The 26,040-nt window shown below is 45.5% G+C and overlaps 1 protein-coding gene across 2 annotated transcripts in view; it reads right to left on the minus strand.

The window, feature by feature from the left end:
* The window catches only part of LOC146045333 (phosphorylase b kinase regulatory subunit alpha, skeletal muscle isoform-like), a 219,166-nt gene that overhangs the window by 58,303 nt on the left and 134,823 nt on the right, over positions 1-26,040 (minus strand). For both annotated transcript variants that reach the window (XM_083164100.1, XM_083164099.1), the window contains exon 7: positions 2,384-2,469. The gene's annotated coding sequence lies outside the window, so the exon portion shown is untranslated. The remainder of the gene's footprint in view (positions 1-2,383; positions 2,470-26,040) is intronic.

A 26,040-nucleotide genomic window follows, 5' to 3' on the forward strand; every position in this document is an offset into this window, starting at 1 on the left:
GCTTCACGTCAGGGACTCTTTAGGGCTCCTCTGCAAAGCAAGCTTCCTCCGTAATCACACAGCAACCGGAATGAGTCGCCCACTGCATTTATAGCCTTGAAATAAATGTGATCTTTACCCTAAGCAGTGAGTCACACACGCTAAGTGTCACAGAGCTAAAATGCTGAGGGCAGCAACATAACACACTCACTCTAGTTTATGAAAGATAGTGGATGTTAGTGTTATGTTAGTGTTCTATGTAATAAAAAGCAATTGCATAAACAAAGCACCCTAGCAGAACACACAGATGCTGCTTTTTAAATCTTTTATTTCTATACCAGCAGGAAGTGTGTCTGTAATCTGATTGGTGGATATGTCTGCAAGAAGGGCTGATTGGTCAGCATAGGCGTGCGCAGCCCATTTTCTTAGGGGGTGCACCATTGGAGGGGCATGTCCATCACCGCCTACTGGGCGTGTGCATCACCGCCTACCGGGCGTGTCCATTGCCGCCTACTGGGAGTGTCTATAAAAGCCTATGGGGCATCAATGCAAACTAAATAGAAGGTGACATTTATGTATATGCACTTCAGAATTATTCCCCCCCCCCCCCCCCCCCACACACACACACACATACTAGACTAATGCCCATTAGATGTTGCACCTCACACCATGATGTCCCTTACATGTTACGCCTCAGACCATGATGCCCATTACGCCTTATACCGTGATGCCCATTACACATTAATCCGCACAAGTAATGCCCATCACACATTATGCCACACACTGATACTCATTGCGCATTATTTGACATGCGTGATGCCCATTAAACATTATGAACATGCCGTAATGCCGATCACATAAAATACCACGCATCATAATATCTGTTACATATGATGCCACATAAGTGTCAATTACCTACATGATAATTGCTAGGGGTTTCATGCTTGATGCCATGGGGGCTTACATGCTCGGAGGGCTCAGGAGGACTCTGGGACAGCACACATAAGGCTGGAGCACAGTAGTACTGCACTTGCCATGGACTTATCGGGGGCAGCGGACTGGGCACACTGGGACTGGCTGGACATGGACAGACAGCAGCCAGATGTCAGCCAGCCTTGTAAATTGAAATGGCGCTGGGTGCAGCCCCAGCATCCTTCAGTAGCTTCTGCACATGTGCGGAAATAGTGCGCTGCGCATCCAGTGCTCTTCCGGTGACAGCAGAGCCGATTTAAGAGACCAGAGGGACATAACACAGGGGGCCCCTAAGGACTAAATAAACGGGGGTGAAAGCAGGTGTGGTGTCAGGGGGGCGGGGGGCAGGTGTGGTGATGGCGGTAGTGTGGTGACAGGGGAATGTGAGAGCTGGTGTGGTGATAGGGCGAGAGGGTGTCAGTTGACGGCGGGCGAGAGGTGGTGAGTTTATGGTGGGTGAGGTGACAGGGCGAAAGGGGATGAGGTTATGTGGGGTAAGAGGAGAGGCTAGGGAGAGGAGGCAGGTCTATTTCTTTTACCAGCATTGGCTCTCAGAGCTCCCCAACACCCCTTCAAGGACATCCCCTGATATCACTGTGTCACCTACATGACATCTGTCACCCCAGCCTGGCTGAGATGCACATCTATTGAATAGATGTGCTTCTCAGCCAGGCTGGTGTGGCAGATGTCATGGCTCTGATATTTGTATACTACCCCTCTTTGCACCCATGCCACTCTGACCTGTGTATGCTGCCTGCATCACTTGTTCTAGCAGCCGCAAGCAGGAGACAGATTCATCAGTGTCCAGCTGCTGAAATCACATGCACCAGCTTCCCCCTCCGTACAGCAGCCATCCCTACTGCACATCTCCAAGGTAGCCGGCGCAGCGTGGACTGTGAGGGCGGTTGTGGCTTCCAGCTTCTTGTCTCCCAGGAGAAGCGGGAGCCAGCTGTGGACCTGACCGCGCACAGGAAAGGCTAGCAGCAGGCTCTTCTCTTGCTAGCACTTCCTGTGCGCGGCATGCGCTGGTCAGAATGGTGTGGGAGGTGTCGGAGCAAGTGCTCCGGGCGACCTAAAAAATATATATATATATGTAGTGCTTGACCGGTCATTAGGGGGTGCCTGTGCACCCACGGCACCCACCGTGCGCACGCCTATGTTGGTCAGTGTGGCATGCTATAACACAGGATTCTTCTTTCATTAAATCTTTATATTTAATTGAGGAACATTTTAAATATTCAGCTGCTACAGTACATCCATATCCCCAACTGCTTAGGTTCCTCTTAAGAGTTTCAGACCGCATGTTGAATGCTATGGTTGTGATGCAGTTTTTCATTCTAGAATGAAAGATCCCCAGAAGTTTAAGCCTCCACAGGGTTTCGCAAGTTTGTCAGGTATTCTATACAGATATAGCAGAACGTCAGACCCTTACCTGATTAGAATATTGCATGCTGATGTTTCTCTGATCCCGACGATAACGGTGTAAGGGGTCAATATCATTTGGACTGATCAGTTCTTCTATTGCAAAGAAAAAAAAAAGGAAACAAAAAAGAACATCTTAAGTTAGAGGTGATCTGCATGGTCTCCTGACATATATCCTTGTCCCCAAGGATATTCTCCTCCGTATGATAGGGATACACATATCTATTGGATCCCCATCACAGATGCACGAATAAGCCACAAGCTGAGCCCTATACCTCCTACACTTCCCGATTCCACCACTGCTTGGCCATTCGTTTTATGAGGTTTCAGAACCAGCGTAACAAGAAAGGGAGTCACTGCCTAAATCGGGCGTGGCTTGGGGGCACCTCCCACACTGCAGTCTTTGCCCCTCCCCCCCCCCCCCCAACATGAGTTGACCATTGTCTTTTTTCCATGTTGACAATATGGTGTTGACCTACTGACTATATCTAGACAGTGTACAGCGATCATCCGTAATCTGGGCCATATGGTGTCACTCTGAGAGCGCCTTTCTTCACACTTTGCTTCTTATTGGCATTGCAGACTTGAGCAATCGTGTATGAGGACACATCTGTACATCCCAACGTAATGAAATACATCAGATTCCTTACTAAGATAGCAGCAATATATTTAAGCTATACTCCTGTGCGCGATGCTAATGTGCGGAGCCCTGGAACTGAGCCTGGCAGCTGAAATCTTGCAGAAGCCGATGTACACAACACCTCGCACAACTTCTAATATATTTCACTGCCAAACAATTGTTGATTAAAACAGGGCAGAAGAGTGTGATGCATTGTTGTTTCATTGCATATATAAGCACCAACGTTCTGCTTACCTGGGAATTGTATTCATGTAGCTCAACAATAAGTCATGGGAAGTAAATGTATGCAAGCATTTACACCTCTCCTACTGGGTCTTCTAGCGATAACTAGTGCCCGGCTCCATGCCCCCCAGCTGAAGCTCAGCACGACAAACACAATATGACTCAAAAATGATGAGACGGTTGCTCTGCATTGTAAGCATGTCTGTGTTCTAGTTTCCTACAGCTACTAAGCAGTACAGCATAGGAGAAGACGCATGCACTGAATGACAATTGTGTGTCTGCAACCTCATTCGCTTTAATAATGTGAAACTTCTATTACAAGAGGTCTCTGGGGCCGAGGAGTTTAGCTGGTCAGCATTGGACCGCGTGAGCGTGGCCTGGCGCTGGAAATTGCTATGTAAGTTATACTCACTCTCATCATTTCAGTAGGAGTTCTGGGCACACAATGCAAATCATATGATTGGTCCCCGTTGCTGGGGTGGTTTTCAGAACTGAGACGGAACAGTGTCATCATAAAATTACCTACAAACCCTAGTTTATAATCACCTATTTATGATTTTTGGAAATTGTTGCAGAATTGTAAACACTAGCTGATGCCGCTTAACGTCACACTGCCCTGTGTGCTAAACATGGCAGAGGCACTAGAGCAGTGGTTGTCAAATTCGGTCCTCAGATCATGTTATCCAGGTTACGGGGCAGGAGTGCTGTGTATCACCAACTGTAACGTTAAAAAAAATCATCATGTGACCTGAAAAACATGACCTGTACAGGTTCTGGAGACAGAGCTGGAGAACCTCTGAACAGGAAAATTCACCTGTCCACTAATTGGAAATACTGCCATTACTCAAACGTGGGGTAGAGTAAGCTGAATAGCTTCTTATGCCCAAACAAACAAAAAATAATCAGTCCCAAGGCGCAGTCACTCTTCTTCTGCCGGTCCGAAAGAAGGGGTCACCACTCAACCCCACGTGGAAACAGTTCGTACAGAAAAGGACCAATGGCGATGAAGAGGTGTTTACCATCCAATGAAAAGATAAAAAAATATGATAACATACTGCAAATGAGAGATTCGGGCCTCTTTCTTCAAGTTAACCCCTTCACGACATTTGACGTATATATACGTCATGGCCGGGAAGTACTTCCCGACCGTTGACGTATATATACGTCATGGCTTAAAACTGTCACTGCGTCTAGAGACGCAGTGACAGAGGGACGATGTCTGCTGTCCCTGACAGCAGACATGTCCGTGCATGCCCAGGGGGGGCGGCGATGCCGCCCCCCCGTCGGCGATCGCTGTGATTGGCTGTTCATTGTGAACAGCCATTCACAGCGTTTTCTGTGTCACCGGCGAATAACGTTCGCCGGTGACACGGGATCGGAGGTGATTGGTGCTGTAAAGTACAGCACCAATCACCGCGGGGTGTAAGGGTGACACTGGTGTCACCCCACCTCACCCCTCCCGCCCCCAAAGGCCGTGATTGGTTCGTCGGACCGACGGACCAATCACAGCCATGGAGGGGGGTTTAAACTAACGGTGACTGCACTGCAGACGCCATTCCGGTCTGGAATAGCGTGCAGTGCGGTCACCGTGCCCAGCTGCCGCCTATACTGACCAGAACCCATCCAAAATACTTACCTGATCATTGATATTGCTTATGCTTGTGACATCTTGTGACATCCTGTGACATCTTGTGCTGCTGCGATTTATTAGATAGAGAGAGAGTTAGAGAGAGAGAGATAGAGAGAGATAGAGAGAGATAGAGAGGCCTAGTGCTATATTTTGTGCTGCTGCAGTGTGATAGAGCTATAGATAGAGAGATAGAGAGAGATAGAGAGAGAGAGATAGAGAGAGAGATAGTGACAGATTGTGCTATATATTTTTTATATAACTGAAAGAGATAGAGAGAGATAGAGAGGCCTAGTGCTATATTTTGTGCTGCTGCAGTGTGATAGAGCTATAGATAGATAGAGAGAGATAGAGAGATAGTGACAGATTGTGCTATATATTTTTTATATAACTGACTGCTGCCCCCCCTTTTGTGCTGATCAGTATAAATTAACTGATCAGCAACTTTTTGGGGGCGCAGGTTTTTTTTTATATATAGATATACCTGTCAGTGCTGCTGCTGCAGTGTCATAGAGTGATAGATAGTGAGAGATAGAGAGATAGAGAGAGATAGTGACAGAGAGTGATAGAGAGTGCTAAATTTTGTGTCTGCTGCCCCCGCCTTTTGTGCTGATCACTATATCTGAGGTGATCAGCAACTTTTTAGGGGTGCAGAGGTTTTTTTTTTTATATATACCTGTCAGTACCACCAAAGGTTGTGCACCTGCTGCCCCTCACTGGTAATCAGTGTCGCATCACTGATCACCTTTTTTTATTTTTTGTGAGTGCTGTGGGGTCTTTTTTACATTTTTTTTTTTACACACACTGTGATTTTGTGTGTGTCCTGTGGCCACTGTGCGCTGATCAGTGACGTACATCACTGATCAGCTTTTTCGGCACAGGGTTGATCTATTTTTTTTTTTTTTGGATCAAATTCCTGTTGCCTTTGAGCGCTGTTCAGTGACGGACGTTACTGACCAACATCTGTGCTCAATTTTTGGCGCAGGACCTTTTTTTTTTTTAACCCCTTCCATTTTTTTTTTTTTTTAACCCCTTCCATTTTTTTTTTTAACCCCTTCCATTTTTTTTTTTAACCCCTTCCATTTTTTTTTTTTTTTGAACCCTTCCATTTTTTTATTTTTTTATTTTTTTTTTTCTGCACTACATACATACACACTACACACTACATACCCCCCGGGTTGAAATAAAGTTTGTACCCCCCCCTACACTATACACGTGTTGAAACATTTCACTACCAGTAACACAAAAATATAAATGGCATCCCAAATGTCATCCCAAATGTCGTCCCAGTCATCCAGGAGAATGTATTCGGTGGAGGAGGCATATGCCATGCTTGCCTCTGACTCTGACACAGCCAGTGAGGCAAGCGGGGAATTTGAAGGATTTGTCTTAAGCTCCTCTTCCTCCTCTGATGATAAGGGACCCCCTCAAAGACGCCCCCGTAGAGCAGCTGAGACCCCCCCCCCAATAATTGATCTCGTATGGACCCCACCACCAGACAATTTTGAGCCCCAGGTTCCTGAGTTTTTGGCCATCCCAGGAATCCAATTTGATTCAACAGGTCTCAGAGAAATTGACATTTTTAAATTATTTTTCTCTGATGATTTTATAAATTTAATGGTGGACCAAACTAATTTATATGCCCAGCAGTTTATTGCTCAAAACCCCATGTCATCATTTGCTAGGTGGACCCCTGTAGATGCAGTAGAGATGATGACGTTTTGGGGTCTGGTGTTACATATGGGCATAGTAAAAAAGCCACAAATTAGGCAATATTGGAGTACAGATGTTCTGTACAGCACCCCATTTCACCGTATGGCCATGCCCCGGGCTCGTTTTGAGGCAATCCATAAATTTATACATTACACCGATAATGCACAGTGCCCACCCAGAGATGATCCCACCTTTGACAGGCTATTCAAAGTCAGGCCGGTCATTGATCATTTCAGTGCCAAATTTGCAGAGCTATACATCCCTGATAAATGTATTAGTATCGACGAGTCCCTTATACATTTTAAAGGAAGGGTTAAATTCCGCCAGTACCTTCCCAGTAAGAGGGCAAGGTATGGCATAAAAATGTATAAGCTGTGTGAAAGCACCACAGGGTACACCCACAAGTTTAGGGTATATGAAGGGAAGGATTCAAGAATTGAACCACCAGAATGCCCCCCCTCCCTCGTAGGTGTTAGTGGAAAAATTGTCTGGGATTTAATGCACCCCTTCCTGGATAAGGGTTATCACCTCTATGTGGATAACTTTTACACCAGCATCCCCCTGTTTAAGGCCCTTGGTTCAAGAGGTACAGCAGCTTGCGGTACTGTGCGCAAGAACCAAAGAGGCCTCCCCAAAACGCACATTGCCCAAGTAATGAGAAGGGGTGAAAGCAGGGGAATATGCACCGAAAATTTGTTGTTGGTCAAATATAAGGACAAGAGGGATGTCCTTATACTGACAACAATTCATGGAGACAGTACCACCTCCATCCCTGTACGAGGTACCAGTACCCACACCTCAAAACCAAATTGTATCCTAGATTACAATAAGTACATGGGCGGAGTGGATCTTTCAGATCAGGTACTGAAGCCGTACAGTGCCCTGCGGAAAACAAATATCTGGTACAAGAAGCTGGCCGTGTATATCATCCAGATGGCACTGTATAACGCTTACGTGCTATTCCGTTCTACCGGCCAGAGGGGGACATTTATGCACTTTCAAGAGGAAGTCATAAAGAGCCTAACATTTGGGAATCAGCAGGCAGAGGGCCCCAGTACTTCTAGTACTGGCCCCCGTATTGTACCAGGGCAGCATTTTCCCAACGAAATCCCCTCCACTGCAAGAAAGGGCAGGACACAAAAAAGGTGCAAAGTTTGCTATAAAAAGGGAATAAGAAAGGAAACTATTTTCCACTGTGAAACTTGCCCCGACAAACCCGGCCTATGTATAAAGGAGTGTTTCAAAATATACCACACATCTATGGATTATTAGGTTCATCATTTCACCGTGCTTCGGGGGTCTTGCTAATGCCACATAGCACCCACCATTCATTCCACCAGAATCTGAGCTGCAAAAAACAAAAATCACTCCTTCCCTTCTGAGTCCTGCCATGCACCCAACTGGTATTTTTTGGTCACATGTGAGGCATTGCCGTACTCTAGAGAAATGGGGGCACAGATTTTGGGGTGCTTTGTCTCCTTCATTCCTTGTGAAAATGAAAAATTTTGAGCCAGAAGTACATTTTTGTGTAAAAAAATGTATTTTTTTCATTTTCACTGCCCAGTTGTACCAAAATTGATGAAACCCCTGGGGGTTTGAAATGTACACTATACCCCTAGATGAATTCCCTGAGGGGTGTAGTTTGCAAAATGGGGTCACTTGTGGGGGGGTTCCACTGTATTGGTAATGCAACATAGCACCCACCATTCATTCCACCAAAATCTGTGCTGCAAAATCCAAAAATCACTCCTTCCCTTCTGAGTCCTGCCATGCACCCAACTGGTATTTTTTGGTCACATGTGAGGCATTGCCGTACTCTGGAGAAATGGGGGCACAGATTTTGGGGTGCTTTGTCTCCTTCATTCCTTGTGAAAATGAAAAATTTTGAGCCAGAAGTACATTTTTGTGTAAAAAAATGTATTTTTTTTTCATTTTCACTGCCCAGTTGTACCAAAATTGATGAAACCCCTGGGGGTTTGAAATGTACACTATACCCCTAGATGAATTCCCTGAGGGGTGTAGTTTGCAAAATGGGGTCACTTGTGGGGGGGTTCCACTGTATTGGTAATGCAACATAGCACCCACCATTCATTCCACCAAAATCTGTGCTGCAAAATCCAAAAATCACTCCTTCCCTTCTGAGTCCTGCCATGCACCCAACTGGTATTTTTTGGTCACATGTGAGGCATTGCCGTACTCTGGAGAAATGGGGGCACAGATTTTGGGGTGCTTTGTCTCCTTCATTCCTTGTGAAAATGAAAAATTTTGAGCCAGAAGTACATTTTTGTGTAAAAAAATGTATTTTTTTCATTTTCACTGCCCAGTTGTACCAAAATTGATGAAACCCCTGGGGGTTTGAAATGTACACTATACCCCTAGATGAATTCCCTGAGGGGTGTAGTTTGCAAAATGGGGTCACTTGTGGGGGGGTTCCACTGTATTGGTAATGCAACATAGCACCCACCATTCATTCCACCAAAATCTGTGCTGCAAAATCCAAAAATCACTCCTTCCCTTCTGAGTCCTGCCATGCACCCAACTGGTATTTTTTGGTCACACGTGAGGCATTGCCGTACTCGGGAGAAATTGGGGCACAGATTTTGGGGTGCTTTGTCTCCTTCATTCCTTGTGAAAATGAAAAATTTTGAGCCAGAACTGCATGTTTGTGTAAAAAAATGTAATTTTCCATTTTCACATCCCAGTTGTACCAAAATTGGTGAAACCCCTGGGGGTTTGAAATGTACACTATACCCCTAGATGAATTCCCTGAGGGGTGTACTTTGCAAAATGGGGTGACTTGTGGGGGGGTTCCACTGTATTGGTGCTTTGGGAGTCTTGCTAATGCAACATAGCACCCACCATTCATTCCACCAAAATCTTTGCTGCAAAATCCAAAAATCACTCCTTCCCTTCTGAGTCCTGCCATGCACCCAACTGGTATTTTTTGGTCACATGTGAGGCATTGCCGTACTCGGGAGAAATTGGGGCACAGATTTTGGGGTGCTTTGTCTCCTTCATTCCTTGTGAAAATGAAAAATTTTGAGCCAGAACTGCATGTTTGTGTAAAAAAATGTAATTTTCCATTTTCACATCCCAGTTGTACCAAAATTGGTAAAACCCCTGGGGGTTTGAAATGTACACTATACCCCTAGATGAATTCCCTGAGGGGTGTACTTTGCAAAATGGGGTGACTTGTGGGGGGGTTCCACTGTATTGGTGCTTTGGGAGTCTTGCTAATGCAACATAGCACCCACCATTCATTCCACCAAAATCTTTGCTGCAAAATCCAAAAATCACTCCTTCCCTTCTAAGTCCTGCCATGCACCCAACTGGTATTTTTTGGTCACATGTGAGGCATTGCCGTACTCGGGAGAAATTGGGGCACAGATTTTGGGGTGCTTTGTCTCCTTCATTCCTTGTGAAAATGAAAAATTTTGAGCCAGAACTGCATGTTTGTGTAAAAAAATGTAATTTTCCATTTTCACATCCCAGTTGTACCAAAATTGGTGAAACCCCTGGGGGTTTGAAATGTACACTATACCCCTAGATGAATTCCCTGAGGGGTGTACTTTGCAAAATGGGGTGACTTGTGGGGGGGTTCCACTGTATTGGTGCTTTGGGAGTCTTGCTAATGCAACATAGCACCCACCATTCATTCCACCAAAATCTTTGCTGCAAAATCCAAAAATCACTCCTTCCCTTCTGAGTCCTGCCATGCACCCAACTGGTATTTTTTGGTCACATGTGAGGCATTGCCGTACTCGGGAGAAATTGGGGCACAGATTTTGGGGTGCTTTGTCTCCTTCATTCCTTGTGAAAATGAAAAATTTTGAGCCAGAACTGCATGTTTGTGTAAAAAAATGTAATTTTCCATTTTCACATCCCAGTTGTACCAAAATTGGTGAAACCCCTGGGGGTTTGAAATGTACACTACACCCCTAGATGAATTCCCTGAGGGGTGTACTTTGCAAAATGGGGTGACTTGTGGGGGGGTTCCACTGTATTGGTGCTTTGGGAGTCTTGCTAATGCAACATAGCACCCACCATTCATTCCACCAAAATCTTTGCTGCAAAATCCAAAAATCACTCCTTCCCTTCTGAGTCCTGCCATGCACCCAACTGGTATTTTTTGGTCACATGTGAGGCATTGCCGTACTCGGGAGAAATTGGGGCACAGATTTTGGGGTGCTTTGTCTCCTTCATTCCTTGTGAAAATGAAAAATTTTGAGCCAGAACTGCATGTTTGTGTAAAGAAATGTAATTTTCCATTTTCACATCCCAGTTGTACCAAAATTGGTGAAACCCCTGGGGGTTTGAAATGTACACTATACCCCTAGATGAATTCCCTGAGGGGTGTACTTTGCAAAATGGGGTGACTTGTGTGGGGGTTCCACTGTATTGGTGCTTTGGGAGTCTTGCTAATGCAACATAGCACCCACCATTCATTCCACCAAAATCTTTGCTGCAAAATCCAAAAATCACTCCTTCCCTTCTGAGTCCTGCCATGCACCCAACTGGTATTTTTTGGTCACATGTGAGGCATTGCCGTACTCGGGAGAAATTGGGGCACAGATTTTGGGGTGCTTTGTCTCCTTCATTCCTTGTGAAAATGAAAAATTTTGAGCCAGAACTGCATGTTTGTGTAAAAAAATGTAATTTTCCATTTTCACATCCCAGTTGTACCAAAATTGGTGAAACCCCTGGGGGTTTGAAATGTACACTATACCCCTAGATGAATTCCCTGAGGGGTGTACTTTGCAAAATGGGGTGACTTGTGGGGGGGTTCCACTGTATTGGTGCTTTGGGAGTCTTGCTAATGCAACATAGCACCCACCATTCATTCCACCAAAATCTTTGCTGCAAAATCCAAAAATCACTCCTTCCCTTCTGAGTCCTGCCATGCACCCAACTGGTATTTTTTGGTCACATGTGAGGCATTGCCGTACTCGGGAGAAATTGGGGCACAGATTTTGGGGTGCTTTGTCTCCTTCATTCCTTGTGAAAATGAAAAATTTTGAGCCAGAACTGCATGTTTGTGTAAAGAAATGTAATTTTCCATTTTCACATCCCAGTTGTACCAAAATTGGTGAAACCCCTGGGGGTTTGAAATGTACACTATACCCCTAGATGAATTCCCTGAGGGGTGTACTTTGCAAAATGGGGTGACTTGTGTGGGGGTTCCACTGTATTGGTGCTTTGGGAGTCTTGCTAATGCAACATAGCACCCACCATTCATTCCACCAAAATCTTTGCTGCAAAATCCAAAAATCACTCCTTCCCTTCTGAGTCCTGCCATACACCCAACTGGTATTTTTTGGTCACATGTGAGGCATTGCCGTACTCGGGAGAAATTGGGGCACAGATTTTGGGGTGCTTTGTCTCCTTCATTCCTTGTGAAAATGAAAAATTTTGAGCCAGAACTGCATGTTTGTGTAAAAAAATGTAATTTTCCATTTTCACATCCCAGTTGTACCAAAATTGGTGAAACCCCTGGGGGTTTGAAATGTACACTATACCCCTAGATGAATTCCCTGAGGGGTGTACTTTGCAAAATGGGGTGACTTGTGGGGGGGTTCCACTGTATTGGTGCTTTGGGAGTCTTGCTAATGCAACATAGCACCCACCATTCATTCCACCAAAATCTTTGCTGCAAAATCCAAAAATCACTCCTTCCCTTCTGAGTCCTGCCATGCACCCAACTGGTATTTTTTGGTCACATGTGAGGCATTGCCGTACTCGGGAGAAATTGGGGCACAGATTTTGGGGTGCTTTGTCTCCTTCATTCCTTGTGAAAATGAAAAATTTTGAGCCAGAACTGCATGTTTGTGTAAAAAAATGTAATTTTCCATTTTCACATCCCAGTTGTACCAAAATTGGTGAAACCCCTGGGGGTTTGAAATGTACACTATACCCCTAGATGAATTCCCTGAGGGGTGTAGATTGCAAAATGGGGTGACTTGTGGGGGAGGTTCCTAACTTTTAGCACTTATGGTGCCTAGAAACCTACATGGTGCCTAAAAAAAAATCTCATAAAAAGGAGGCTCCAAAATCAAGTAGGTGCTCCTTCTATTATGAAGCCTGTGGTTTGGTCAACGTGCACACTAGGGCCACATATAGGATATTTTTGAAAACAAAAGAATTGGGGGAATCAATTTTTAGTCACATTTCTCTAGTAAAATCTACTGTATTCGTTAGAAAAATGTATTAAAATTGAAACTCTGCAAAAAAAAAGAAATTTTGAAATTTCACCTACACTTTGTTTTAATTCCTGTGAAACACCTAAAGGGTTAACAAACTTCCAAAATGCTGTTTTGAATACTGTGAGGGGTGCAGTTTTTGAAATGGCATCATTTATGGGGGTGTCTCACATACAAGTCCCTCAAAGTCACATCAGAACTGAACTGGTCCCTAAAAAAATCAGTGTTTGAAATTTTCATGAAAATTTGAGAATTTGCTATTCATATTGTAAGCCTCCTAGTGTCCAAAAAAATTAAAAGGAAGTTGAAATAATGATGGAAACATAAAGTAGACATATGGTCTATGTTAGTTATTAACTATTTTGAGTGGTATGATTATTTGTCTCACAAGCAGAAAATTTAACATTTTGCAAATTGCTAAATTTTCCATTTTTTCACGATATTTTGGTATTTTTCACAAAAAAACACAGACTGTATCGACGAAAATTTACCACTAACTTGAAGTACAATGTGTCACGAGAAAACAATCTCAAAATCACTGGGATAAGTAAAAGCAAAAAAAAGTTATCCCCACTTAAGTGAGACATGTCAGATTTGAAAAAAAGGGCTCTGTCATGAAGGCACAAACTGGCTCTGTCATGAAGGGGTTAAAGAAACCTTTATGCGCCTGTACCAGCAATTCCGACTTGTGAGTACGGTACGCATTTGGTTATCGAAATCCACTTGTGGTGAAATCCCCTAGTGTTTCAAAAGATACCTTTATGAGCACATAACCTCAATTCTGAGTGTGAGTACGGGTACGCTAACGAAGAACCCCCTCCTGTGTTGTGACCCAGAGTGTTGCTATTAAAGGTTCTAACATTTGTTATCATATTTTTTTATCTTTTCATTGGATGGTAAACACCTCTTCATCGCCATTGGTCCTTTTCTGTACGAGCTTCTTATGCCCAGGTGATGACATTGGTTTCTAGTACATAGGGCCTTATTCTAGTTCATTCTTTCTGACAAAATCCTTCTTAGATGGACAAAACCATGTGCACTGCAGGTGGGGCAGATGTTACTTGTGCAGAGAGAATTAGATTTGGATGGGGTTTTACTTCAAAGTGAGATCTATATTGCAGTGTAAAAATAAAGCAGCCAGTATTTGCCCTGCACAGAAACAAAATAACTTTGCCAAATGTAACTCTCTCTGCACATGTTGTATCTGCCACACCTGCAGCACAGCATGGTTTTCTCCATTAAAAAGGAGTTTGCTTCTGCAAACCGACCTGAATCATCCCCTTAGTCTTAAAATGGCTGCTGTATACTACACCTTCATGTTTTGAGGGGCTAAGTCTGATAATGGCTGCTGTATATTACACCTTACGTTTATGAGGGAGCCAAGTCATATAATGGTTGCTTAATACTACACCATCATGTTGTGAGGGAGCTAAGTCTTATAATAGCTGCTGAATACTACACCTTCATGATGTGAGGGAGCAAAGTCTTATAATGGCTGCTATATACTACACCTTACGTTTATGAGCGAGCCAAGTCATATCATGGCTGCTTTATACTACACCTTCATGTTGTGAGGGAGCAAAGTCTTATAATGGCTGCTGTATATTACACCTTACAGTTATGAGGGAGCCAAGTCATATCATGGCTGCTTTATACTACACCTTCATGTTGTGAGGGAGCTAAGTCTTATAATGGCCGCTGTATCCTACACCGTAAGGATGTGAGGGATCTAAGTCTTATAAACTGCTACTGTATATACTACACCTAAAAATTGTGAGGAAGCTGAGATTTATAATGGCTGCTGTACACTAGAACATGCAGTTTTGAGGGAGCTAAGTCCTATAATGGCTGCTGTATACTACACCTTACAGGTGTGAGGTAGCGTAAACTCTAATCGCCATCATGTAAAGCAGCTAGTAGAGTACAACTGAAACAACAGCATGTTCTACTCATAGTTTTGGCTTTCATATAATCTTTTAATGTAAGTGACCGCTCCATTTTAAGGCAGCTGCAACTTTTGTAACACACAAGGAAATATATCACCTACGGACGCAATTCTCCATTTGTTATCAAAATCTGGCCTAAATCCTAATTTCATCCTATAACGGTCCCCACTTTGGGGGGCATGAAATTAGGCGGAATGCAATTGTGGTTCTGCTGATCATTCTGAAAACAAATAATTATTGTAGCAGTGTGAGACTCGGCTTCCTAACCCTCCGCTGAGCAGCCCTCTAATTTTCTCAGCATCCCCATATCTACGTAGGATTACCTCAGAGGACTGTACCAGGCATACAGTGGGTTACTGGTGACAACTGGAATGGACTGGATTATGTAACCTAATTAGAAAAAGTATTTTCTGTATTTTATTTTTTCTTTATCTGTAAAGAAAGGTTCAGCACAGTACAGAATATCGTCATCTTACTGTTCCCTGTTCCAAGGTCAAAATAAATATTTCCAGTGGAACGGTGGAAAGTGGTGGACAAAGATATAGAGCTTTTAAAATCTGCAGTTCTAAAACTAGTTATTGCTCCTGTGTAAGTGGTTTATAACCCTCTGTACCGGCAAACACCATATCGCGCCATTCAGATGCTGCTTTAGGAACGCCAGAGATCACAGGGTGCATCTCAGTTCTATATCAGGGCTAATCCACCTTAAATTTAAAGCGGTAGTTATTTCAAATGACATCGTTTTCATGAGCCTGCAATCAGCCCTCATTATAGTAATAGAGGCATACGTTTATCCCTGTCATATTACATTGTACAGGGACGGCATTATTACCTGGTCTGCGCCATCTTACATGAACAACTAGGACAGAATAAAGTCCAGATGTGTCCTCATGCATCCATCCTTACGGTAGGAGAGGCATGGCGCGCAGTAGATGCTCACCCACATGTACCTATTAGCGGACTTTCACACTCATTTCTTAATTTAGCATCAGAATCACATTGCCAACTTGTCCACGTGTACGGTAATGATGCCATGTCATGGCAACAGGTTTGGGTTTGGTACATGACCTTGATAAATGCAAGACAGACGTTCAAGATGAGCTCCGGATGACCATGCATGTCCACCACAGATGACAATTGGTGTGGCACTGACAGTTTGATAAAGGAGGACAGGAGCCTTCGAGTGAGTGATATTACCAACAAACTGAACTTATTGGCGGGTACTGTGCACAACATGGAACCTCAATGTGTGACCATGTTACCACCAGCCTCGCCATCTGACGCTGGAGCAGTGTGACGGAAATGAGGTGACAGCAGCGGTCCACCTGCTCTGGCAGGAATTTAAAGTGTAATAGAGAACATTACACACAAGAAAGGTAATTTGTTACCAGACTCATACCGCTTCTACATTGCATTTGCTGCGTTGGGCACTTTCACACTAAAAGGGTTAATCCCTTTTTATATCCAGGGGTATAAGGTTTGGGGAGGGGATAGCAAAGTATTTCAACGTAAACCCCCCCCCTCCCCCTTCCCCCTTACTTTCCCCTCCAACTACTAAACTGTAATCATCACTGGGGCTGGTTAAGGCATTGTTTTATTTTAGATCTCTGTGCATCTGTACCTGCCATCTCTAGGATCTGTACCTGTCATATGTCCTATATTCAATTATGTAATACAAAAAGATGTAAGACAAAGAGGATGCAAGCAATGGAACTGCACTTAACTTTGGGACTTCCTAAAACCACTACTAACACTGGGTAAAGTCATAGAACAAGAATATTCTATAACTTCATCCATTAATATTTGCAAGCGACAAAAGCAAAGGGATATAACACTGTGCAGCCGGAATTACTTTAACTATTTCTCACTGCAGGCACATTACAGACTTCTGGGCATAATGATACATAAAGGCCAATCAACGTCAGTTCATTGGAGTACAAAAACACTGAGGAAACATGATCCCAAATCATTTCCATATTGTTCCTTTAAGCAGCCAGATGCTGTTGAGCTTCCAGTAATTGGCAGCAGTACCTGAGAGAGTCACAGGAAAACGACATCATGAAAGATATATTTACATATATTAGGAATGAAGGAATAATGCACAACTCAATTTGATCACCTGTTGCAGTAAAGTACAGACTGACCCATTCGCCCACTCTAATCTAGAATGCCAAAGCCACATCCCACACTGTGACAACTGGACTGGCTATGTGGCAAAAAGATAAAACGGCAACACAAGGCATGTCAGTCAACATGTGACATCGCTGGTCCTAAAACAAGTAGAGGATTTCCTAACCCCTAAATGGACATATTAATTAAGTATAAACATGGCAGATTTATTGTAATGCATATGATCAAATACTGGTGCTACCTGCTGTGTAATATTTGCTCTTAGTGGGAGGTGATCTACGTAAGTATAAAACCTATTTGCAACAAAAGTCGTGTGTTAGCCTTATATGTTCACAGTATATGACACCTGCAACATAACTCATCTCTTCAGGCAAGCTTATCCAGATATAGTCACAGAACCTTGCATTCTGGTGGAATCGATGCAATAAAGAATACAGTATCTATCCTTATGTATCAATACCAATTTCCCTATAGATTGTAAGCTTGTTAGCAGGGTCCTCCTACCTTTTGACTGTCTGTAAATACCCTGTTTGTTGTATCACGGTCTCCTTTGTAAAGCGCAACGGAATATGCTGCGCTATATAAGAAACTGTTAATAAATAAATAATAAATAAATGTAGTGGTTCACGGTGCACTAGACTATCAGCAGTTTTTATCAAGGCACGTCATGATAAAAATTATTTTATTGATAAACAAATTTAAAAAAAAAGGGCCCAAATGTCACTTGTAGGGTGAGTTATGCAGTGGGGTACAGCTGTGCTTCTGATGGTCCACATATTTAATTATTGGCAGCCACTAGCATGGGATCCTCCCGGAACTCCCAGGTGCCTAGACCAGGGGTAAATTACCCCAAATGGTGTAAATATGAAATTCATGGGGGTAATGGACAATTGCGCTGCTGAGACATATCCAGGCATGCATATGAATCTATATGCATGCCTGTCTGTCTCGGCAGCACAACCATCCATTACCCCCAGGAATTTCATTACTTTGCATATAGAATCTATTTATAGATTATATATGCATGCCTGGCAGTGTGTGTTACAGTACTGTAGTGTACAAGGACCTGACGCAGGTCAATGAGTCAGGCCCTTGTGTGATGCACCAGGCCCCGCCTCCAAGTATGTAAGTAGAGATGACTAGTTACTGCGCCATCTCGGCAGCGCAGAGTCTGTACAGCCACTGCGGCACCATGTTTCTTTGCCTGGATATAGGCTCCTGTCAATGTATACCCATCTCTAGTCTAGGGAAAACATTGCACAGACTGTCACTATATCATCTTGTAATGCTGACACTAATAGTTACTTGGACGTCACACTATGAATGGCTATACCATACACAGCCTGGCAGCCATTGATGATGATGATGATTACTATATATGGCTGTGTGTGGTACAAATTTTGTACCACACACAGCCATTCATGATAATTATCATCATCATCATCAATGGCCGCCAGGCTGTGTACCATACTAGCAGGATATATCATCAATTTCTGGGGGTACAGTGTGTATTACAATGATATGATTTCCTTCCATTCATATGAAGGGAGTAACATCGGCATATCTAAATACATTTTGGGGTAAAAGGTAAAAAAGTTCCCTGGCCTAGACGCACAGGGGTAAATTTACTAAGATGGGTGTTCTACTGAATATAGGATGTTGCTATGGGCAACCAATCAGATCCTATCTATTATCTTCTAGAAGTTGCTAAACAAATAAGAACTAGAATCTGATTCGTTGCTATGGACAACATCCCATCTACCATAGAACTCCCATCTTAGTAAATAAACCCCACAGTTTGAGAACCACTGTTCTAATGGGACCCAAGCGAGCCACAGACTGTGTTTGAAAAAATGTCAGACAGGAGCTGATTAGCTGTCTGCTTATCACTCTCCATTTTATCACTTTTGAAGCTTAGAGAATCTGGCCCAATGTCTAGCTGCCTCGGTGTCATCATTGACTCCTCCCTCTCTTTCACCCCCCACATTCGTGCTCTCTCACAGTCTTGCCGCTTTCACCTACGCAACATCTCACGCATCAGACCATTCCTCTCCACTGACGCGACCAAAATTCTCATTCACTCTCTTGTCATCTCCCGCCTTGACTACTGCAACATCCTTCTCTCTGGGCTACCTCTCACCCGCCTCGCACCTCTCCAATCCATTCTTAACGCTGCTGCTAGGCTCATCTTCCTCTCCCGCCGCTCTACCTCTGCCTCCCCCCTCTGTTTATCTCTTCACTGGCTCCCCATTCCTTTCCGGGTTCTCTTTAAACTCCTCACCACCACCTACAAGGCTCTCTCCTCCTCCACAGCTCCCTACCTCTCTTCACTGATCTCTATCCACACTCCCTCCCGTCCTCTTCGCTCCATCGCTGACCGCCGACTGACCTCTCACCTAATCACCTCCTCCCACTCCCGTGTCCAAGATTTCTCTCGCGCTGCCCCCCTGCACTGGAACAACCTCCCACCACCCATCAGGCTATCTGATTCCCTTACCTCCTTCAAGCGCTCCCTCAAAACCCACTTTTTTCGACTAGCCTATCCCTCCTCCTAACCTCTTTTGATCCTCCTATCCTGCCTCCGTTCCTACTTATCCTATTGTATTTCGTTCGTCCACCCACCTATTTTTAGTATGTTAACTCTTATGAGCAGGGCCCTCCTTCCTCACGTACTCACCCTACCTCATTACCTCACCTGTGCTCCTGTCCTGTTCTTCCCTTCCTCTACTTCATCTTCGGTCTCCTTGACTATTTTGACACCTACTTCTGAACTGATGCTGATTTTAGTTCTACCAGCTATACCCCTATTTATACTGTATCTTTCTACACACCCTGTACGTTACCTTGTAATTTGTTTTTTTTTGTTTGCTATGTACGGCGCTGCGGACACTTTGTGGCGCCTTATAAATAAACGTACTACTACTACTACTACTAGGTAGACAGTAAAAAGGTTGACACCAAAAGTTTTACAGTCAATAGGCCGCCAATTAGGGTTTTAAAGATTTTTGGGGGACTTTTTCAAGCTATACCATGCACATGGACTCCGAACGGGAACGATAAGGAGTGCGGAGCGCAGTGGTATCGGAGTGAGACACCTCGTTTAAAGCTACAGTAAGCGAACCAGGCGGTGATACGTACTACACGAATTGGGGGCCCGCGCGCTGATGGGTTGACAAACAAAAAAACACATGAGAAACTCACGTTGACTGTTTTATGTGTCTATATTTTACACTTCAGGTGGGGCAGATGTAACATGTATAGCTAGCAATCTAACAATATTGCATAGATGGGAATCAATATAGCCAATCAGCCTTCGGCAGCTATCTATCCTATGGCTTACAGGTAACTTCACTATTGAGCCCTTCTGTCTAGGCCACACACAGTAAACTATCACTGTTACCATAACAACACAACACAGGTTTTCCGCCAATGCGCATTTCACTTTAATGGCTTTATCAAGGTCGCACATGACCAGTAGCGGTGCCCGAACTGCCCTTCTGAGAGCACAGAGGCTGAAGCAGCACTGACAGACCCCTACCCAAACTTTAGTATGGTACTTGGCAAGGCCTGATCCCCTTCACAGCATTAAGACATGTTACATTGGTATAAAGAAACCCGCCCCAATCTGCATAGCTCCACCCAGTTTGGTAATAATTTTGACCCTTTCATGGTTGTAAATTAAGGCATGTAGGAGATACAGTATGCTATTCTGCCCTTGCTTATACATACACACAGTCTAATACTTTATTTTATACATATATTTGCCTGTGTGGCTGCTGCTAATACATGTGTGATGACATCACAGTGGTTCTATGATGTCACAATGCCTGGTGAGCCAGGACGGAACACTAGGAGTCATTCTGTTGCCTGGTCCCTACTTGTGCAGTCAGAGCTTTTGAATGTGGCTGAGTATTCAGCATTTTCAATTCTTATATTGATTTTGGAGAGGAGCAAGGAGAGAGAGGAGGAAGGAGGAGACAAACGGGAGCAGCCGTGCGCTGCGTCCCGTTCTATAGTGGCAAGGTAAGTAAGTGTGCTCTTATTTCTATTCCTACTTTGTTGTTGAGCAATTAGGGTTCTTCATGAATTTCTTAAGGAGCGAGGCTCACCTGAAAGTCAGGTAAACTCCAGCCCACCAAAGGCACGCCCACACCGCCACCCAAATACCCACACTATGCTGTGACGTGTACGTGTGACAGTGCCCCTGTACGGTGTGGTGCAAGATGGCGTACCTTAATCTGGAGCTGGTGACGGCGGCGGCTTCTGGATTCTTTGCAGCTTCTGCTGGAGAACCTGTGGCAGGGAACGGCACAACCCAAGGGACCCACAAAAGACAACGCTACTTCGGTTAGCAGCGACAAATATTTATTAAAGGAAAACAACTGCACTAGTCGCTGTGATATACTCGTACACATATGCAAACATCAATAAGAAAGATAAAAAAAAACACAAAGACAATGACATCAAACAGAGCAATATTAAAGACAATAATATGACATCACTAGAATACTATACCGCACATATAACACAATACTGCACATATAACACTATACTGAACTATAGTCCCTGGTGCAAGGAAAACAGTCAATGAAGAAACGGTCCCACGCAGGAAGATCCTCACAAGTACAAGGGTAGGCCCTACCTTAGTGTGCACACTACTATATAAAGGCCAGAAAATATTAATGGTCCCCTATAGCGGGGTACAGGCGAGTCCCCGTTACCTAGGGCAACTCCCTGCTAGACATACAACACAGGCTGTAGATATAGGCTTGGCAGTGGTGGCAAATCTGGCATGCAGCCAGAGGGGCGTTGCAGGTGTCTCTGGGCTAGTAATGTCGCAGGGTGATCAGCACCCCAATAACAGTTGTCCCCTATGCAGTGGAGAGCCACTTCAATAGCTGGGTAAAGTGGGCCAATGTGGGGTGCAGGCCAGCCTGGGGGTAGGGGAGCTCCTGTACCTTAACTCTCAGCTGCAGATGCCAGCTCCTGCTGGTCATGACTCTTCAGGGTCTCACTCCTCTCTGGGTCTCTCACTCCTCTCTGGGTCTCACTCTGCCTGGCACCTATCAGCAGCACCTGATCTCCTCTTCAGTGCAGGACAGGGGAACAGCTTCTCCATTCACTGCACACACGCTGCTGGGCTTTCTCCTCTCTCTGCCTGAGTATCACCCTGCTTCCAGCATGTCTTCTTACTCTCTGCACACTTCCTCCCTCTCACCTTGCTACTGGGATCACCTCTGACCTCTCAGCTTCCTGTCACAAGTGCAGGGGAGCTGGGACACTAGCTGTCTGTTAACCCCTCACAGCCCTGCTGTTTCTATAAAAATGCAGTTCTTTCTCTGAGCAGCATTAGCTGCAATTGACCTTCTTTGAGGGCACAGGGACACCTCTGGGGTGGACTGCCACACACCTCCCTGCTGGAAATTTGCCTGTCCGCAGGCAACTTACCCGGACCAACAAGTTCTTGACAAAGTCCTGTCAATGTCCATGACAACATTCAAACGCTAAATGAAAACAGGTGCGAACAATTATACATTCAATAACAACTATAAGCATCACTACCTTCCTGCCACCTGATATCTAATGTGGGCTCCCCAGGTCAACCATCCCCCCGCCACAGGACCTCAATCCCTCTGCGGTCCAGCTTCTCCTAGGCTGTCAATGGATGGCGCCCACTCTCACGATGTACGCATCTTTAGGCATGTCTCACCTCTCGATCTTGCCTCTTCGACCTCTGTATCGCCTGCTGGATTCTGAGGGCGAATTCCTCTCCTGAGATGGTCGTATATTCACCACTTGTTACCGGCTTCCCACCGATGAAACAGATCTTGGCTTTGTCTTCTCTCTCTGGTGCTTCTACTTTGGCCTTGGATTCATGCAGTGGCACCACTGGTTCTGCTTCTGGTGGCTCTACTGTCTGCGTCACAGCCATCTGAACCACGGTCTTGGGGCTTCTCTGCTGGTCTACCATTCTTGGCCCTAGGTTCGCCACCCGATAATCGGCATCATCCATTCTAGGCACGTACTCTCTGGTTGGCTCTGCAAGAGGCCTAGTCGCTGCTTGCTGCTTCTGGTGGACTACCTCACTCCACATGACCGGTTTCTCACTTGCCCTCGTGATCTCAGGTTCTGGTGGGCGGGGCATCTGTCCTGGTCGAGGAGGGTTGCTGTTCACTCTTTCTTTTTCTAGCTTGACCTCTCTCAGTTCAGCTGTACTTCCGGTGTATTGGTGGTATGGTAGAGGCTCTTTACGGTGCGGGTAGTGCCACTGTTGTTCTGGGGCATGTCTGTTGCGTAGCACCGGCGTTCCATTCGGCCCCGTCACTTTTGCGGCCTTGGTGCCTTTCTTCCCGCTTGTTAATTCGAATTCGACGGCTTCACCATCGCTCAGGCTCCGAAAGCAATTCTGGGGGTCTTCGTTCTGTATGGCGGTGTAATGGACATAGACGCTACGCCCGTTGTCTGCACGTCTAATGTATCCATATCCGCGCGGCACATCAAACCACAGGACACGACCTGTGATCCTTCTTGGGCCGGTTCGCGGCCTATCAGTCATCTGCGTTACACCGGATGCTCTTGACGTGTTCTGGAACACTGCCGGTGGACCTCTTCTCCCATGCCATCTCACAGTCTGTGGGCATACATCGGCTCGGTCACTGTGTAGTCGTTCCGACCTCCATTGGCGATTCTGTTGCCATCTATGCCTTCTGCCACCTTCACGTTGCTGTCTTTCCTTTTCATCCTCCGCCCATTCCTGACGCATCTCACGGATCATCCTGGTCATTTCGGTCATCGCTTCGATGATGGCCCCAATCGAGTTCTGATTGGCTTGGGCTGGTGGAGTGGCAGTTCTTCGCATCTCCAGCGGTTCTATGTACTGCGATCGCCACATCTTGCTGTTCACAGGGGTCTTGTGCAATCCTGTTCGTAGACGCCAAGTGTGACAGTGCCCCTGTACGGTGTGGTGCAAGATGGCGTACCTTAATCTGGAGCTGGTGACGGCGGCGGCTTCTGGATTCTTTGCAGCTTCTGCTGGAGAACCTGTGGCAGGGAACGGCACAACCCAAGGGACCCACAAAAGACAACGCTACTTCGGTTAGCAGCGACAAATATTTATTAAAGGAAAACAACTGCACTAGTCGCTGTGATATACTCGTACACATATGCAAACATCAATAAGAAAGATAAAAAAAAACACAAAGACAATGACATCAAACAGAGCAATATTAAAGACAATAATATGACATCACTAGAATACTATACCGCACATATAACACAATACTGCACATATAACACTATACTGAACTATAGTCCCTGGTGCAAGGAAAACAGTCAATGAAGAAACGGTCCCACGCAGGAAGATCCTCACAAGTACAAGGGTAGGCCCTACCTTAGTGTGCACACTACTATATAAAGGCCAGAAAATATTAATGGTCCCCTATAGCGGGGTACAGGCGAGTCCCCGTTACCTAGGGCAACTCCCTGCTAGACATACAACACAGGCTGTAGATATAGGCTTGGCAGTGGTGGCAAATCTGGCATGCAGCCAGAGGGGCGTTGCAGGTGTCTCTGGGCTAGTAATGTCGCAGGGTGATCAGCACCCCAATAACAGTTGTCCCCTATGCAGTGGAGAGCCACTTCAATAGCTGGGTAAAGTGGGCCAATGTGGGGTGCAGGCCAGCCTGGGGGTAGGGGAGCTCCTGTACCTTAACTCTCAGCTGCAGATGCCAGCTCCTGCTGGTCATGACTCTTCAGGGTCTCACTCCTCTCTGGGTCTCTCACTCCTCTCTGGGTCTCTCACTCCTCTCTGGGTCTCACTCTGCCTGGCACCTATCAGCAGCACCTGATCTCCTCTTCAGTGCAGGACAGGGGAACAGCTTCTCCATTCACTGCACACACGCTGCTGGGCTTTCTCCTCTCTCTGCCTGAGTATCACCCTGCTTCCAGCATGTCTTCTCACTCTCTGCACACTTCCTCCCTCTCACCTTGCTACTGGGATCACCTCTGACCTCTCAGCTTCCTGTCACAAGTGCAGGGGAGCTGGGACACTAGCTGTCTGTTAACCCCTCACAGCCCTGCTGTTTCTATAAAAATGCAGTTCTTTCTCTGAGCAGCATTAGCTGCAATTGACCTTCTTTGAGGGCACAGGGACACCTCTGGGGTGGACTGCCACATACGCTTACACATTCATGCGTATGAGCGCGCACACTGGAAAGATCATTCGATGGTTACTCACCATTGAATGATTTTTCCTCTGTTCATTGTGAAAAGTAATCAGGATTTACTTTTCAGATGAACGCTTTCATTTGGGGGCAGACGCTGACATCAAGTGACCTCATCCGCCCGTCCCGAACACGCAGGGCCATGATTGCGTGTGCTGGTCTCTACCCAGCATTTCTATGGGCCTGCCCACTGTTTTCACATGCGCATTATTGAGCAGACCCCCACCATCGGGGACCACAAATGGGAAAACAATTCAGTAGCACCTTTTGAGCGCCATCAACTGTGCCGGCGCTGAAAACAACTAGATTCCGTCCATTATGACTAGAAGGAATATTTGTGTATAGCTTATTTGTTATTTACTATTTTTATTTAATCTTTAATTAAGGTGATGCAGAGTGTGTCCAAACTTCCACTAGAGAGGAAAATGGCCCAATTAACATCAATGGGCCAAGCCAAGCAAGAGCCCCGGGAGAGGCAGACGCCCCCGGCACCGCGGGTAAGACAGGCTCCACCGCCTCCCCGCGAGAGAAAGGCCCCACCACCTCCCCGCGAGAGAAAGGACATGCCGACTCCTCGCGAGAGACAGGCCCCACCAGCCCCGCGGGAGAGACAGGCCCCACCGGCACTGCGGGAGAGACAGGCCCCACCGCCTCCCCGCGCGAGAAAAACCCCCTCACCATTGAGGAATTCGCCGCCGTCAACATCCACGGAATACCACTCTGTGGTTGGTAACGGTGGTTCTTACCAACCACGGAAAGGCAAGAACCACCGTTACCAACCACAGAGTGGTATTCACCCCCGTTACCAACCACGGAGCGGGAAGAGATCCCATTTTTAACCATGGAAAGGCAAGAGTCCACGTTACCAACCACGGAGTGGCAAGAGCACCTGTTACCAACTACCGAGTGGTATTCACCCCCGGTATCAACCACGGAGCAGGAAGAGATCCCGTTTTCATCCATGGAATGG

The sequence above is a fragment of the Crinia signifera genome, chromosome 11 (assembly GCF_055691185.1).
Source record: "Crinia signifera chromosome 11, ASM5569118v1, whole genome shotgun sequence".
Lineage (NCBI taxonomy): Eukaryota > Metazoa > Chordata > Amphibia > Anura > Myobatrachidae > Crinia > Crinia signifera.